The following is a 16,995-nucleotide window of genomic DNA, read 5'->3' as shown; positions in this document are numbered from 1 at the left end:
AAGACTGTTCAGGGAAGATACACCGGATCAGCACCCGGTGGATCTCGCCCCCTTTTGGACCCCGTCGCTCAAAGAAGACCGAGCAGATTCCCTTTTCTTTTGTGTCTTACAGGAACCTTAGATGAACTGTACGTGGACAGACAAACTGTTGCCACCTCACAACGACTGAAGAGAGATGTGACTGGTATCTTAGGAACAGGACTGGGAGTCTTAAATAGTATAGATACTTGCAAAGAAACTACTCACAACTACTAGTGATCTAGACAAGTTAAAACATCCTCTACAGTCCTCTCGATCAGCATTGGGAAATCACCAATGGCTTTTATTGAATATATTGCCTCAGTGGGAAGAAACAGGTGAAAAGGACCATCAGCTGATCACAAATGCACTTGGTACAACCCAAAACAAAGTTTCTTTGGCTCTTAGTTGTATCCAAGACCAAGTATGGATGTGTAGGAATGTATCTGAGAGAAAATGGCCATGTGAGCCAGCCTCCCTACTGTGAGAGATTAGATTAAGAGCAAAACAGGCAGTAGAAGATGGCATTAGTACATGGGAAAAATGGGAACTGAGAAGGCAGAAAACATGTTGTGCTAATGACTAAGCAATTTACTATGCGAATTCTTGTAACCAACCTGATGTGTGAACGAACTGCATGCACAGCGCGTGGACAGTGTAACTGGCTGATCAGAAATAAGCGAGTCGCGTGTACGGCTACAACACAGGGTATAAAAGATGATGATCGGTGCTTAATAAACGGCTTCTGTTGATTCACACTGGATCATCTGGAGTCCAGTTATTTCTCCTCAACGGGGTGCAGGAGGAGAAACCCTGCTCTCTGCTAAGACACTAGGGGAACCCACTAGCAGGGTTTGACCAGCCACATTTTAACCAAAAGAGGCAGAAAATGCCAGCGACGACACTGTGAGCACCCGGAGATCTGCGGAAAGGTCTGAAAGTCCATTCAGTCCCTGGCCAGATGAGAGAGAGCTTCACCCGGAGCTGCTTCTGGACTTTCTCATGGGATCTTTTGAGAGAGGTCCCAGCCCTAGCTCTGTCCCAGCATCAGTGACACCTCCAGCATCTGAGCTGATCCCATCCCTGCTACGAGTCCCTCTTCACCAGCAGCAGCCAAGGGAGCACAGCCGCCAGCATGGCCACCGTCAAGATGAGCAGGACGGCGAGGGCGATGGGCGACTGGCAGCATTTCACCCCCAGGGCCGAGCTGGATGACACCGAGCTTCGTGTTTCTGTTCTGCTTCTCCTCCCTAGGGAGCTGCAGTCCGCATCCACCAGTGGCATCCCATGGTCACTGATGACAAAGATGTGGGCTTCCCGCGCCAGCTCTCCTGGGACCCCCTGCGAGTCCATGGGGCTGTTTCCTGTGCTGCAGCACCGGTCGAAGCTCTGCACCAGCATCACAAAATGGCTGGGCACCACCAAGGTGTTGCTGGCCTCCAATTTGGTCAGATGGGACAGGGAGGAAGGTGACAGAGGCATCTCCAGGGCCCGGAGGTTGGTGCCTGCCTTGGGCGGCCATAGAGCCGCCTTCTTGCTGAGGAAAGTCACGTAGCGGCAGATGGGCAGATGATGCTGCTCTGGACCTGGCCGTCAAGCTTGGCGGAGAGCAAGCTCTTCACCAGGCAGTCGTGGCAGAAGGTGTGCCCGCAGCTGAGCTGGCGGTGCATGGCCTCCAGCAGGTGGAACTTCTCGTAGCACACGGGGCACTCGGCCGGGGGTCCCTCCTTGCTGGACGAGGCCTCAGACATCCCTGCTCTGTCGGCCACAGGCGCTCCCCAGCTGCGAGGAAGAGGCACGATGGGTTAATAAGGTTGAAATGATAAGCATGATCCATCTCTTCATCTCTCCTCCTCCTCCCTGCTCTCTTGCTTTTGCCCTCTTGCCCCTAACAGATGCAGTTGACAGCTACTAGGCATCCTCTCAACAAGACAGGGCATTTTCAGGAGCATTACGCCTCTCAGTGTGGCCCTTGGGGCAAAAGAGAGATGACGGGAGGACCCCAACTCCAGAGCCAGCGGGGGCAACAATCCCCGGCTGCAAAATCACATGCAGGAGCCCCTGGATGGATGTGCTCAGCACGTGGTACAGATAAAGCAGGTTCAGCTTGTGTCACGAGTGCCGCCGTGCACTGCTGCCAGCTCCAGGTGCACGGGAGGTGGGAACTCCCATCCCACAAAGAAACCTGCCATGGAAAGGGAGATGCTCCCATCCCAGGGGACACAGAGGGGCCGGCGGGAGCAGGGGGAGGCCAGGGCAGTGGGACAGGTGGGAGCACAGGACCCCCCGGGGATGGAGAGGGGGCATGCTGGACCCGGGGCAGGCAGCGAGCACCCACGCCAGGCTCCTTCCAGGCTGCTGGAGGATGTCCCAGGCTGGTGGCCAGGCCACAGCCATCTCCAGGCTGTGCTCCTCACGCCGGAGCATGGTGTGGTCAGCAAGCCCCGGAGCCCAGCGTCTCCTCTTAGTCAGAGCGGGGAGGGCAGAGCCCAGCCATCCCGCCTGGCCCCTGCCCCAGCCTGGGGTGCCAGGGGGAGCGCGGGGCCGCTGGGATCCCCAGACCCGCGTCTGGGCTGGGTCTGAAGCTCTGCCGTGCGTCTCCCAGGGCAGGGAGCATTCATGCGGCGGCTCAAGGAAGGGAGAGGGGAGCGGGAAGAAGGGAGAGAGGAGAGGGGAAAAGGGAGAAGGGAGCGGGAGATGGGTGAAGGGCGGAGGAAGAGAGGAGAGGGGAAAGGGGAGAGGAGAGAGGGGAGAGGCGGGGAGGGATGCTCAGCTCAGCTCCTTTCTCTTAAAACTGGAGCTTCATAAAACCTGCAGGTTTTTCCAGACCTTGCAGCATTGTCAGACCCGACCCAACCTGCACCCCTTTTCTCACGCATGACTGTGCCCATGGGCATCCTCACAGCTGTCTCTGGAGGTTTTGCCATCCCCTCCTTGGCTGACCTCCTCTTCCTTGGGAGCCATCCCCTGCGCCAGGACGGTCACAAGAACACAACAAACCATCCCCTCCCAATCAAAGAGAAGAAAGATGCAGGCTCCTGCTCTGCTTTAAGAGGGATCAGGGACCTGGTCCCCCAAAGTGCTGCAGAAGGAGACCCTGACCCTGGGCACCAGCTCCTCTGTGCCCCCAAAGCCCCCTTACCTGCTGCAGGGCACCAGGGCAGGAGCCCCTCCATGCACTCCACTGCTGTCCCCAGAAGCGGGGCTGGCCGTGCCCCAGCACCGAGCACCAGCTGGGGAGAGGACTGGGACACCTATCTAACACGGAGGTGTTGGCTGCGCGTGTCATGCGGGCGCGTTGCGCAGAAGCTGGAGCAGGGACAGGGCCAGCTCCCGGGGATTGAATGCGGAGGAACTCGTTCCCCATTTTAAAGGCCTGATATTTGCCTGGTTGGCCAGGGAGTGGGCGAGGAGCCAGTGTCAGGTGTCGGAGGGCAGGGACAGGCAGCACGGTCCTGCCTGCTTTCCCTCATGTGATGGGCACCTGTAGTCGGGCTCATCCCTGAGCTCAAACCCCAATGAAACAGTCGCTAAAGGGGATGTCGGGAGCCCAAATTCCCTCTGTTGCTGCAGAGCAGGGTGACCGGCAGCACCCTGCACCAGGGCTGGGCTCCTGCCAAACAATTCTTGCCTCCAGCCGCCACAGCTCCCTGTTCCTCGCCCTGGCCACATCTTCATCCCTACGCCCCCTCCCCTCCTCATCCCCCAAACACTCCTCACTCCAGCCCTGCGCTCCCCGCCCTACACCATCAGACGCTCACCCAAGCACCGGTGTGGCAGCACACAGCCCAGCAAACACACTCCAGCAGGCTCGAGGGCCACTGCTGCCTTGAACCTGCCCTGGAGGGGGTTTCCAGCATCCTTGGGAACTGCAGTCCAGGCAGCGGCAGGAGCCCTGTGGGCTCAGGGCAGGCAGAAGCCCCGAGCTTGGCCATCTCAGCAGCCGCAGGTGGCTCATGAGTCACTGTTTGGCCAGGTGCCTGCTGGAAACACACGTGGAGAAGGTTCCCTGTGGCCTTACATGTGTCCCAGGGTGCTGCCCATCCCTCGCTTGACCCCCAGGCGAGAAGCTGAGAGGTGTCTCCCCTGCAAAGCCTTGAAAAAACTGCCACGGGGTGGGTCACTCCTCCCACAGTCTCGACTCTTTCCAGCCACCTCTGCCACCCCTCAGCCCGGCCAGTGGCCACGGGGCTGCCAGCCCACACGCAGGCTTGCTGAGCGGCTCCACAGGGATGTGAGGATGAGATTCCCAGAGCAGGCACAGTGACCCCAAGGCGCCCCGCCTGCACGCCTTCCCCAGCTCTGGCTGTGGCAGTGCAGCCACGGGACCTGGATTTGAACCATCAAGGGGCCCCAATGGCCTGGAGGGCCTGGAGTCTCCATCATGGAAAGCCTTCCGGAGAACCCTGACATAGCGGGGAGTCTTGCCTTGGGGCAGAGAGATGCTCCGCACAAGCATTCCCAGCCCTGCGGTCCTCCAGCCCCAAGAAGATGCCCAGGGCTCTGCAGGATCTGTGGGGCAGGCAGAAGAGGAGATGCACCTCTGGCACCCAAACCCCAGTGAGATGGGCCCTGGAGGTCCTCTATGGGCAGGAGGGGTGGTTTCGTGCGGCTGGCAGTCGCGGCAGGGCTGCAGGCGTGGGCAGCAGTATCAGTCGCTCGTGGGTGCAGCGGTTGCAGCAGTTACAACATGGGGCTGGTTTCTGGAAGGAGCAGGGGAGGTGCAGCCCCGCCGAGCCGTCCCGTGCACTGGGGCAGCTGCCAAAAGAGAGCACCCATGGTGGGAGACATGCCCCGGGGGGGATGTCTCAAGCCGTGAAGGCCTGTCCCTCGCTGGAAGGAGACCCGTAGCATGTCAACACCTTCCACACCCCCCGCTTAAGATCAGGGACCAAGCCACTCCACTCGTTATCCCAGTTTTCTTGGGATGGTCCAGAAATTGAGGCTGAAACCTCTCCAGACAGATCGTGCCGGGGCTGAGGTTGCACAGTCACCCCTGGGGTAGGCATCCCCATCCCCCTCCCTGGCCCCTCCTTGAAGCTGCTGGAGGTGCCAGGGTTGCACCCACCGAGATCTCCATTGCTGAATGAGTGATCTGGGCCAGCGAGAGCAGATTTGGGGCAGCCGAGCATCTCCCCAGCTTCAGTTTGCTCTCTGCCAGCACCAAGGCGGGGTGGAAATTCCTGTTTCCCATACTTTGAATGCTCCCCGCCGTCGGAAACTATGAGCTCACGGCTCTATACATAGGCACTGGAAAAACGAGTCTGCCTCCCTTTGCCGCTTTGACCACGCCAAAATCAAAGGGATTTTGGCATATCACAGCCCTGGCTCTGTGAGCACTTTCGTTCTTTCCTGGGCATGGCTTTTCTCGCTGCCTTTGCCCCACTTCCACATGCAGCAGCATCTTTCCTGAATGACGGGATTGAGTCTGCTGGTGCTTGAGGGAGGAGAAACCAGTTTCAGGAGCAAAGCAAGTCCCTATACGCTGCCTGTATGTTTTTCTCCGGCTTTAAGCAATGCAGCTCACGGCCAGTGTTTCAGCCCCCTCAAACCCAGTGCAGGGTCAAGGTCTCCAGGATCCTTTTATCCAAGCAAGAAGGCAGCATCAGGCTCAGCTTCTCTCCAGGGATCACAGCTGAGACCTTCTCTGCTCTGAGGTTGGTGGCTTCCAGGGAACAAGGGACATTTCTGACCCAGAAGAGGACACAGCCCTCCCTACAGGCGGGGGTGGCCGGGGGTCCCTTCACTAAAACTGCGATGGCTTTTGGGCAGAGCTCTGCAGCCTTTTGCAAGGACAAGAGGATGCTGCAGACAGCCCTTGTCTTCCACAGCATCACCCCAACTTCCCACTGTCACCGACCAGGTGGGGAGGAGGGAAAATAATATTAGATATAGTTACGTGAAAGTGCTTATTTTCAAAGCACATTTAAAGCCAGATGATCGAACTATATGTGAGCCTGGTGCCAGGCAAATACTCACTATAGGTCTCGATATTTCCATAACAAATCCATGCTGCACTTCTCCAAATCATAAGAGATGAAGCAGGGACATTTCCAATAAGCAGAGACGTGTCCTCCATCCCTTCTCTCAACGAGGGCGAGGATCCCGGTGAGAAAAATCATGGATTTATTCCTGACGGCAAGATGCACGCGCGGAGCTTTGCCATGCAGCCACAACCCATCCACATGGCTGGTGGCTGCTGGAAAGGATGGGCTGGGTGAAGTGTCCCTCACCTGGGGACACCTGCCCCATCCCTCCCACGACACGGCCAGTCCTCCCGAACTCCCCCAGGTTTTTCCTTAGCGATGGCTCAACCTGCAAATCTGAGGCTTTCTAGAAGTTTCTGCTCAGCCTGTTCTCCTCCCACCACTTCCCAGCCCCGGCTCAAACATGGTGAATAGTTGGCACTGGTGGGAACCAGGTGAAGGGAAGAGGGGAAAAAGTAAATCCAAGGGGTGGAGGGTCCAAGGGTCCTGGCCCCTGTCTTAGCTGTATCCATTCCCGTGCTGTCAAAATAAACTCACATAGATGGAAAAGATGGGTGAGTTTGGAGGCACCCAAGCCCTTTAAGGGGGTCCATCTTTTCCCATACTTGCTTTACTTGAATTCAGAGTGGGAAAATAAGTGTCTTTTCCTTCTGCATGTCTCCATCCTGCCTGTCAGGCACCTGGCAGGATGGAGACCCACCATTAAGCTGCTGATTTAGCTAAGACAGCCCAAAACACCTAGCAGAAGCTCTTCCGACAGCTTTCTCCTCAGCGCTTTTTGCCGTGCCCAGCAGCTGGTACTCTCGGATCTGCTGTGGCCACCCTAAAAAAAAAAAAAAACAAAAAAGACCTGGGTGCACCGTAAAAAAAAGCCCTGGGCCTGCCTCTCCAGGGGTGCCAAGGTCTGGAGCTGGTGGTCCCCACCAGCTGGGATGCTGCCTCTTCCCCACCAGGGTGGATGGGATCTGCTTATCCTCCTGATGATCAGAAATTTACATCCAGTCATTTGACATGACGAATGCTTATCAAACACCAAGGAACAACGGGGTACATCCCCAAACCCCTCTCCAATGCCTGTTTTCCCACCAGATGCTGCGGTTTTGCGAAGGCACCTGCACAGTACCTGGGCATCACAGCACCCACCTGCCTCTGCCTCCAACAAACCCTCCCAGGAATGACCCCGAGCCTGGTGTGAGCCCTTGGAGCCTTATTCTGACAGCAAAACTTGGGGATTTGTCTCGTCCAGTCCAGGCCGAGCCACACAGCCCCACGGTACGTGGGGTTTTCCCATACCTGGGAGGACAACTGCACTCTCCAGGGGCTCCTTCAGCTTCTTTCCCCCCTCCACCAACACAGCGTCAGCTCAGTGAGTCCAGGGGCAGCCCAAGGCAAGTGCCTCAGATGATGAGCAAGACCAGGGCTGCACAAAACCCCTGGATGTGGGGGCAAAATGGCTTGTCCCCCCTTCCCCGGTGCCCACACCAGCCCCTCGGGGGAAGCACACAAACCTGCTGTAGACCCTCCGCGGTCACTGTGACCCGTCCCTGCTGTGCCATGAGCCATGCCACTCCAGGGATGTTTTACCACCCGCGTCCCCTGCAGCAGCGGGTATTGCCGGACTCTTTTACGCCATCCCCTCTGGCTGCCTTTTTACCAGGCAGCTCCCTCGAGCCTTATTCTGGGGGACAATGCACAGAATCCCTGCAACGTCAGGAGAAAAGGCTGCCGGGGTTAGGGATTGGGGGGCTTTTACCAAAACGGGATGTTCCCTGTGCTTTTGGCTGCCAGGTTGTGTTGCAGTTTGGCTTTTTCCTCCAAGCCCTGTCTCCTGGAGGGCCGAGACTGCAGAGGGGTTGCTGCCTTTAATGGAAACAAGTAGAGGTCAGCTTCTAGCCCTGCAACACCACACACGCTGGAGCGGCCCGGAAAGGAAAGGCTCCATAAAAGGAGCACTAAATACTGGATTTTGGTTCATTTCATGATCTTTCCAGGGTCTTATGACCATGCAGTCAGCATGGTGCTGTGAGCAGAGAGTTTGCAGGCAGAGCTGCTCCACCAGCCAGGGTCAGCTGGTGGATCATCAACCAGAAACCCAAGTGGGTTATTGATAGGAGGATGCTTGGGAAAAAATGCATCTGCCCAGACATGCTGGCACAAGGCAGGAGGGCTACTGTCCCCGTCCCACCATCCTGTGGGCTCTGCAGTCCCCGTAGTCAAAATATAGGAAGGATAACCCCAGTCCTCCCTTCCAGATGGGGTCAGCTGGAAAACACACAAGGGTCCTGACAACCCCCAACCCACGGTGTCCCATGAGGGACAGGGCAGGTGGTGCCCGGGTGTCCCCTTCTGCATCCTGGGAGGATGATGGGTCCAGCACAGAGACGCTCCCGAGCCGGCATCGGGGCTGTGGCTGGTGTCACAGCAGTTTCCCACATCTCCTTGGCCCTCCATGTCCATCGTTAAGGACCCCCAGGAAAATGGGCACAAGCAGATCCAGGGTGCCTAAGAGGTCACCCCTGCACCCCACGAGCAGCCTGGCAATAACCAGGACAATCAGCGTTTCAGGGTGGCTGTGCTTTTGGCAGCCAAGCTGAGCTGCAAAACAGTACTTTTAGGCATCGCTGGCAAAGTCTGTTAAAGGAGCGATTCAGCAAATACTGCCCAGGCACCAAAGGTGGCACTCACATTAGTCAAGAAAAATAGCTACATTTATCAAAAAAAGGCTCCATGTGGATGGACACAGCCAGCTCAAAGGGGGACTTCGGGTGAGGCATAAAGGGAGGATAAATGAAGTGATCGGCGTTGTTGCGTACAACAGAGGGTCTGCTGCCTTCATGCTTGAAGAAGTGCCCTGTTATGTGTATGTGTACGTTATGTGTATGCGGGGGCAGCTCGCAGAGCGGCGGTGACTTTGCTTTCCCGGCTCTTGCAACATCCCAGCAGGCTGCGAGGACACGGCACGCGCCAGACAAGCCGAGCCTCTGCCGACCCCACTGCCAGCGCTGCCCGTGGCTGGGGGACACGTCAGCACAGAGCCATCGGGTCCCCCGCCCCCGGCAAAGCCATGGGATGTCCCCATCTGCAAAGCCTCGCTGCAGGGGCTGGGCAGGGAGCGCCAGGGGGCTCTGCCTGGGCCACTTGTCCCTCTGGCAACTCTCCCAGAGCCACTGCCCTGCCACATGGTCCCCCAGAGCTGTTGCCCATCGACCCCTGCTCCCCAAAGCCCTCCTAGATCCCTGCCTCTCTGTACACTCCCTACAGCATGGCCATGCCATGTCTTTCACAGAGCTGTACTCCCTCCATTCCCCCTACGCCCACTCCCTGCCCAGTCTCATCCTTCCCAGTCCCATCCAAACCACATCCCTCCCAGTCCCATACCTCCCAGTTCCATCCCTCCCCACACCCCTCCCAATCCCATCCTTCCCAGTCCCATCCAAACCACATCCTTCCCAGCCTCATCTCCCCTCATCTCTCCCCACCCCATCTCTCCCCACATCCCTCCCAGCTCCATCCCTCCTTACACCCCTCCCAGCCCCATGTCTCCCTATACCTCTCCCAGCCCCATGTCTCCCTATACCTCTCCCAGCCCCACCCTTCCCTGTATGATCTCCCATATCCCTCCCAGCCCTATACCCTCCCCAAACCCAGCTCTCTCTACAGCTCCTCCACTCTCATCCCTCCCTACCCCCACCCCAGCCCCAGCCCTCCCTTCCCCTCGCTGGGGGCACACAGACCCCCACGGCCCCTCTCGTGGGCTCCAAATAGCCATGATTCAACCCACTGGCTTACAAGGATGAAATATTGCTGCTGATGTTGTCACCATGGCACTTGGATGGGGACTGTGAGTAGGTGTGAGCAGCTGATCTCGCATGCACATGGCGAGTCCTGCACCAAACACTATCCTCGGGCAGACAGGGAAGGAGGCAGCAGGGTGGGGGTATAAGATCAAGGCTGTTTGGAGGCAAACATCAGTCTGAGCAGGAAAGCTGATATTCCCCAGCACCTGCCAGACTCATGACATGGGGTCCAGGGTGGGAGCCATGCAAGGCCAAAGGCTGGCCAGGCTTTTTCTAGTGGTCAGAAAACTGCTGGGTCTGAGGTCATCTTTCCTGAGACCAGGAGCAGCCAGGCTTGGCAAGTTCGAGCCTCACAAAGCTCTTGAGATGCAATGAGTCGACAGTTCCCAGATCACATCCCCAGGGTCAACACTCACCGCTCCAGAGCCACAAGCAGAGATGGATGCTGCCTCCCAGCACAGACCAGTGCCCAGCTCCCGGGGCTGTTTCCCTCCCCATCCCTGCTTCTCCTTTGCCCAAAGCCTCCTTTCCCCTGGACCTTCTCAGCACTAGGAAGGCTAGGCTGCATGTGAGGGGGGGGGGCGGGGCTTGGCTGACCCCCTGCTTCTTCTCCTTGGCTCCCTGGAGGTGCCGACTGCATCCCTGAGATGATGGCCTGGGTACCAGGGGACCCTGCCTGCATCCCTGGGGTGGTGGCGCTGGCATCAGAAGTCCTCCTCCATCTGAGGGAGCGCCTGCCCACGTCTCAGATGTCACCGTTGCTCTACGTGTCCCTGCTTGCACTCCCAAGGAACCAGGATGTGTCCCTGGAGTGCCTTTGATGGTCCTGGGCACAGGCTGTGTGCCTGGTCCCGTCGGACCCAGCGCTGAGCTTTCCAGTCCGTGCTGCGCCAACGGAGCCGGACTCAGGCAACGGCCACCTCTCCCAGGCACCGGGGACACCGGGAACGGATCCAGCACCCAGAAAGACGGGCAGGGAGAGCTGGTGTTCCAAAAGTGATATATAGATTTTTAATTAATAAAATCATGATTGTGATTTAAAATTTAAATGCATTACTATTCTTTAATTAGTAAAATTAATTCCCTGGAGAAGGGAGATGAACGGTGGTCACAGGGCTGGGGGGAACACACTGACAAATCGCAGCCCCCAGTTCTGCTTCGCCCCGGCCCTGCAGAGGTGCAGAGGAGGGAGGACGGGGTGAGGGGGGGTTCAGGGGGGTCTGTGCAAGAAGCCGTGCTGAATTCCAGAAGCCAGAAGCCTTTTCTCCTGGGTGCTCCCCCCACGAGACACCCCCTCCTCCAGGGTCCACGCCGCCGTTGCATCCCCTTACACCGAGGTCTGCTTTAAGCCTGAGCCCATGGCAGCACGTGGGCCTCCACAGCCGGAAAGAACTGGAGTTCTGGGGAGGAAGACCTGGGGCTGAAATGCCCCACTAGCTGGAGGCTCAGCAGCCCTGGAGCTCTGGCCCCATCGCCCTCTCCATCCCTCCCTTCCCCGCTCCTGACCTACGGCCGCTACCGCATCCGCTCCTGGGGCAGCTGGGAGGCTCCACCAGCCCCTCATGGGCCTCATCTCCCACCCCAAATCCCCTCGGCTCGCCCAAGGGCTAAAGCCAGCACTGGTGGGGAACAGACAGGGGCCTCATCCTGCATGGCACTGAGATGCTGGCGGCCGTGCTTTGCCCCCCAACTATCCCCCGTGGGCAGAAATAAACCCAGGTTCAAGTTAAGAGCACAGCAGGGGTCAAGGTCCTGGTCCCCAGGGACCCTCCCCTGGGGCTCACCCCACCACCCCCCTCTCGTGGGCCACGGCTCTCTCCCAGGAGCTGCTCGAGGAGATCCACACCATGAAGGTGGCGCAGTCCCGCATGGCAGAGGACATCCGCAGGATGCAGGAGGCGCTTGGCTTGGTGAGCTGCCGCTGGTGCCCCGGGAGGGAGCTGGGCCCTTGCCCCCTCCCTGCCCCTCTCCCTGTCGCCACCCCAAAGTGGGAAGGGTGTCCCAAGGGGGGAGCAGGGGAGCTCAGCCCACCCTCCTGCAGCCCCCCACCCTCTGCCCCCCACCACTGCCCCGGCGAGGGCACAAACGGACGCCGCTGCCTGCAAGTCGGGCTGCGGGTAGAGGGAACTGCGGGCATCAGCCAAAGGGATGCTGGGGCACTTCTGAACTAACAGGCAGAAAAAAAGAAACGTGGGAGCTGGGAAGGAGGGGGATAAGGCTCTGCCCTGGGCAAGCCAGCCACAGACCCCAGGCTGCCTGCCCGCTCTCCCTTTGTCCTGTGCCCAAATGCTCCTTTGAAATCCCGCTCCCACATCCAGACTGGTGCCCCTCCCCTCGCCCCGCTCCAGAGGAAACTCCAGGATGCTGCTGGCCGCCTGCCGGGCCCCTGGGACCAGACAGTGCTGGAGCGTGATGGGCTACGGCCACAATCCCGCCTGGATCCTGCACCGGGACAGGGGGCAGCTGCATCCCCAGCTCCCTCGCGGAGACCAGTCCTCCTGTGTCGGGCCATGGTCCACGGCTTGGCGGTGCTGGGCACTGATGTCCCTGTGGCTCCGTTCCCCCCAGCCCCGTGTCCGGCCTGACCCCTTGATCCCTTCCTTCCCCAGCAAAGGCTGAAGGAAAGGCAGAGCCTCTGCCCGGCCCCGGAGGAGGTGAGCAGCATGGTGGGCTGGGAGGTGCTGGGGGATGGATGGCCTGGTGGGCAGCATATTGGGAGAGGGGGGAGAAGGAGGAGGAGGAGGCCGAGGAGCCTGAGCTCCGTCGGCGCTGAGTGCTGGGGCATCCCGGCTGCGGGAGCGGGACCCAGCGGGACCGCAGCCCCCAGTGCCTCCAGCCACTGCACGCCCCGGGGCTCTGCGGAGCTTTGCTCAGCCCTTCTCTTCCCTGCGCATCCCGCCGGGAGGCAGGACCTGGCACAGGCAGCGCCACGGCAGCTCCTCGGCTGCCCCGACAGACAGACCTCCTGCGCTGCCTGTGGCAGGGACGTCTCACAGCAGCCCCTCCGGGGGACAAGTGAGCACCTGAACCCGGGGCATACAAAGGACCCCCGTGCTGGGACGACACGGGGGGCCGTGCCCTGACTCCGCCAACACCCCCGTTCCCAGACCAGGCAGCTGGAGGATACGCGTGGAAAGCCCAGGGTGGATGGAGCCAACTGGAAATTGCATGGAAGTGCCCCGATGGGGTAAGAGGATGGGAGGGGGTTTCCTACCCCAGGGGGGCTGCAGGGGAGCCCAGGGGGGCTTGGAGCACCCTGGTCTGGGGGGTGATGAACACCCCCGAGCAGCCCAATGGAGGATAAACCTCCCCGTGCCCCCATCTCCCTGGCCAGGTCCACGCTGCAAAAAATGAAGCAGGAGCTGATGGAGATGAAGGACCTGGGCCTGCAGGAGATAGAGCGGGAACTAAAGGAGCTGGGAGAGCATCAGCAGAGGACTGAGGCCAGGCTGAAGCTCCTGGCAATGCAGACGGACGAGCAGGTGAAGGCACAGGTGAGGTAGCGCTCCCTTCACCCACCACCTCGGGGGTGTGGTTCTGGCGAGGTTCCCAGCCACCTCCCTGGGCTGGCTGGGGCCATGGAGCCTCCAGGGCACCTGGGCTCCTTGGCTGCATCCATCCCAGCTCACAGCCCATTCCTTCTCCCCTTCCTGCAGAAAAACAAGCTGAGGGTGATACAGCACATGGGGCAGGAGGAGGCAGAGGTGCAGACAGCACGCCCCGTCTCCAGCACGGACACCGGAGTGAAGGTGGGGCAGCGTCTCCAGCGCCATGAGAAGCTCCAGGAAATGGTGAACACCTTCATGTCCTGGCAGGCGGTGGGCAAGGTGGTGAGGCAAACCACCGCTGCAAGGGTGCAGTCAGGGTCCCCTTGACCCCAGACCACCACCCTGGGGACAGAGCCACAGTCCCTGGGCACCCAGACCATGATCTGGGGACAAAGCCATGGTTCCTGGCAGCCCCGACTACCACCCTTAGGACACAGCCAGGGAACCCTGGGAACCCAGACCACCACCCCAAGGCTTAAGCCATGCTCCCCTCGACCCCAGACCACCACCCTGCGGCCACAGCCAGGGGCAAGGTGGTGAAGCAGCTGCCGAGGAGGAGCCATGTAGGGAGAGGCCGACGTGGGGGGCTTGGCAGGGGGCTCCTAGGAACCCCCCGGCTGGTTGTGCTTTGCAGTAGCGTGGGGGAGCCCCTCACCGCCCCCCAGACTGGCTTGTACAAGTCAGCAGCATGGAAGGAAATTACAGTCTGGTGCAAATGTCCTGCTGGCACTGATAGCCCATGGCCACCAGCCAAGTAACCTGGGTCTGTCCCCACGGGGCAGCCACTGCCCCCTTGCATGGCACTGCCTCGTCATCTTCCTCTCTGAAGCAGGATGAAGAACTGCTGAAGAGCACCCAGGCCACCACGGTGCAGGTACAAGGGGACTGTGAGAAACTCCGCTCCGTCGTGGGGGACGTCCTGGCTGACAGTCACCAGGAGCACAAAGATACCGAGGTAGGTGGCTGAAAGCCCCGTGGGGTCAGAGCATCCTCCAGGCAGAGCCCAGGCTGGGCACCACAAGGCGTTTGTCCCCCTGCCAACCTGCTCGCAGCTCTGCAGAGCTTCCAAATGCCTTTCCTGGAGGAGTCTGAGAAGCCGAGGAGGCCAGTGTTCTGGGCTGGCTGGGAGGCAGCTCTGACCCTGCCGTGGCATCATGGGGTGCTCTCTGCATGGGAAGGCTCCGTTCCAGGCCCTGGAGAGGCTGGAGAAGGAGAAAGCGGACAAGGAGGACCCGGTGCTGGGAATTGCTGTGCTACACCCTTGAGGGGCCACAGCACCAGCCAAGGGGGTCCCAGGCAGGGTGACAAACACCCCTGGTCCCTTGGGTGCTCGGTGATAGAACCAGCCAAGGGGAGGGAGGATTTCCAGGATTTCCCTCGCCGGGTCCTGCTCTTTCCCCCCAGGTCCCTTTGGCTGCTGGGACCAAGCCCACGGGGGTGATGGGGCGAGCAGGGCCATGTAGCTGCTTCTCCCTCTCCTCCCGACACGACCTGGCCCTGCCCATCGTACCGCCGTCCTTTCCCCACCGCTCTCCTGCCTTTCCCTCTTGCTAGAAAGCAGAGACAGCCCTGGCCACCAATGTCAACTTCACCGAGTTTAACACAAGCATGAAGCGGCTGAATGACGCGATTGAGGAGCTGCTGAGCCAGGTTATAGGCCAGGAGAAGGTCCAGCAACAGTTCAGTGAAGAGACGGCCTCCAAGGTGAGGGTTGGCTTGTCCCCACCACACAAAACTGGCACCATCGGGCCTTGGGGGCCTATGGCGGCCTGCCTGCAAGGGCCCTCCCCTCCCAGCTGTCCCCCCCGGGGACAATGATGTCCCATCGCGGGGCGGCTGGCTGAGGGTGTGCACCCATCCACAGCTGGACCGCCTGGAGCTGGGGGCTTTCCGGCAGCAGCTGGAGGAGCACGGCAAGAGGATCGTGGGGCAGCTCCAGGAGAAGGCGCCGCAGCCAGGGGCTGAGGATGCCGCTGGGATTAAGGAGTGAGTGCGATGGGGTCAGTGGTGGCTGCAGGCACAACGCTCGCCCCGGTCCCTCTGGCTCCCCGACTGGTGCCCACGTGGTCCCTGGCACAGGAACAATTTCCCAGCGATCCGTGGGCATGCTGATGAAGTAGCTGCTGAGCCATGTCCACAGCCTGTCCTGGGACCGGCCCCCCAGCATGCGGCTGCTTGGCCCCGAGTAGGACCCGGCACCGTGGGTGGGACGGGGGAGACGGGTGCTGGCACGGGGGTGCGGGTGTCTGCCTAGGGGGTGCGACCCTGCCAAGCCCCGTCGCAGCCTTGCCCGGCAGCAGGGACCCAGGGCGCCCTCCCCAGGGGGAAGAGCGGGGATGGAGGTGCCATGGGGTACAAGCCTGTGAATTTGAGGACGCTGCCCCGAGCAGGGTGGGGGCGGAGGCTTCCAGGGGCGCTTGGGCAGGGCAGGGGAGCAGAGATGTGCTGCGCAGGGGCAGCTGTGCTTGCCCCCGCTCTGTGGGGTTTTACAGCCTGCCCACACTGCCCCACCTGGCCCAGGTCTCTGTCTCAAGGGTGCTGAAGCCACATGTGACGAGTTCTGTTGGGTCTCAGCCTGAACTTGGGCTTGGGGAGCTGTGGGGAAAGAGCAGATCCAGGATGGCTGGACGGGTGGAGGGTCTCCTGCCGCAGTGGGAGGGGAGACGGAAGGGACAGATACCACCGGGGAGCACCCCCTGGCCCCCTCCCTGCCGTAGCAGGCTGGAGCACGGGGTGCCACAGTACTGGGCACTGAGCATCCCTGTGCCCCGTCCAACAGGGCGCCAGCGGCTGAGGGCAGGGACCGCACCGTGCCACGGAGCTGCGGGGGCTCGCACAAGGACACCACCCCACTGCAGCACATGGACTGCTTCCAGCCCCCCACAGCCTTCCAGCCCCTCCTGCTCCCCGGCAAGGTAGGATTAACGATGGTGGGGATGCAAAAGGGGCGACTGAGGCTGGGAGGGAGATACTGAGCATCTCGAGGAGCCGTGCCTCAGTTTCCCCGGATGCGGAGTTCGGCCCCGGGGCTCAGCCAGCCCGCTCTCTCCTTCCAGCACAACGTGAGGGATCTGCTGGGGAAGGACGGCCACACCTGCAGGGACCGGCTGGACGAGCAGCTGCCTGCTGAGCAGGGGCCCCACGGGACGGACCCAGCACCCAGGCAGCCAGCCAGGAACAGCTGGTGTTATGAACGGGATTTTTTGTTTTTTTTTTAAGTTCATGAATCTTAAGTAAATAATTAAATTAATAATTCTTCTTTAAATAATAAAAAACCTTGTAACTGTTTTTTACTGGGGTCTTGGGTGGGTTCTTTTTTTTCTTGTTTTAAGCAAGGTTGATTTGAAAACTAAACCCCCCCCAGCTCCCCTCTTTCCCAGGGAAGGGCCAGGAACGGTGGTCACAGGCTGGGGGGGGCATCACGTTGACAAATCACAGCCCCCACTTCTGCTTCCCCCCTGCCCTGCAGAGGTGCAGAGGGAGGGAGGACGGGGTGAGGGGGTGTTCAGGGGGGTCTGTGCAAGAAGCCGCGCTGAATGTTGTAAGGCAGAGGAGAGGCTTCTACTTAAATATAACAACAAGACCCAGACAATGATTCCCGTGTGTTTCTGGGGGACTCCCCGCTCCCAACACACTGGCCCAGAC

At 59.9% G+C, this 16,995-nt stretch overlaps 1 pseudogene; it reads right to left on the bottom strand.

Annotated features, from left to right (window-relative positions):
* Positions 1 to 1,104: 1,104 nt before the first annotated feature.
* LOC128918134 (RING finger protein 222-like) lies at positions 1,105 to 1,769 on the bottom strand (annotated as a pseudogene).
* Positions 1,770 to 16,995: the final 15,226 nt, after the last annotated feature.

Source organism: Rissa tridactyla, chromosome 15 (assembly GCF_028500815.1).
Source record: "Rissa tridactyla isolate bRisTri1 chromosome 15, bRisTri1.patW.cur.20221130, whole genome shotgun sequence".
NCBI classification, from domain to species: domain Eukaryota; kingdom Metazoa; phylum Chordata; class Aves; order Charadriiformes; family Laridae; genus Rissa; species Rissa tridactyla.
This window is presented reverse-complemented; position numbering and strand designations above follow the sequence as displayed.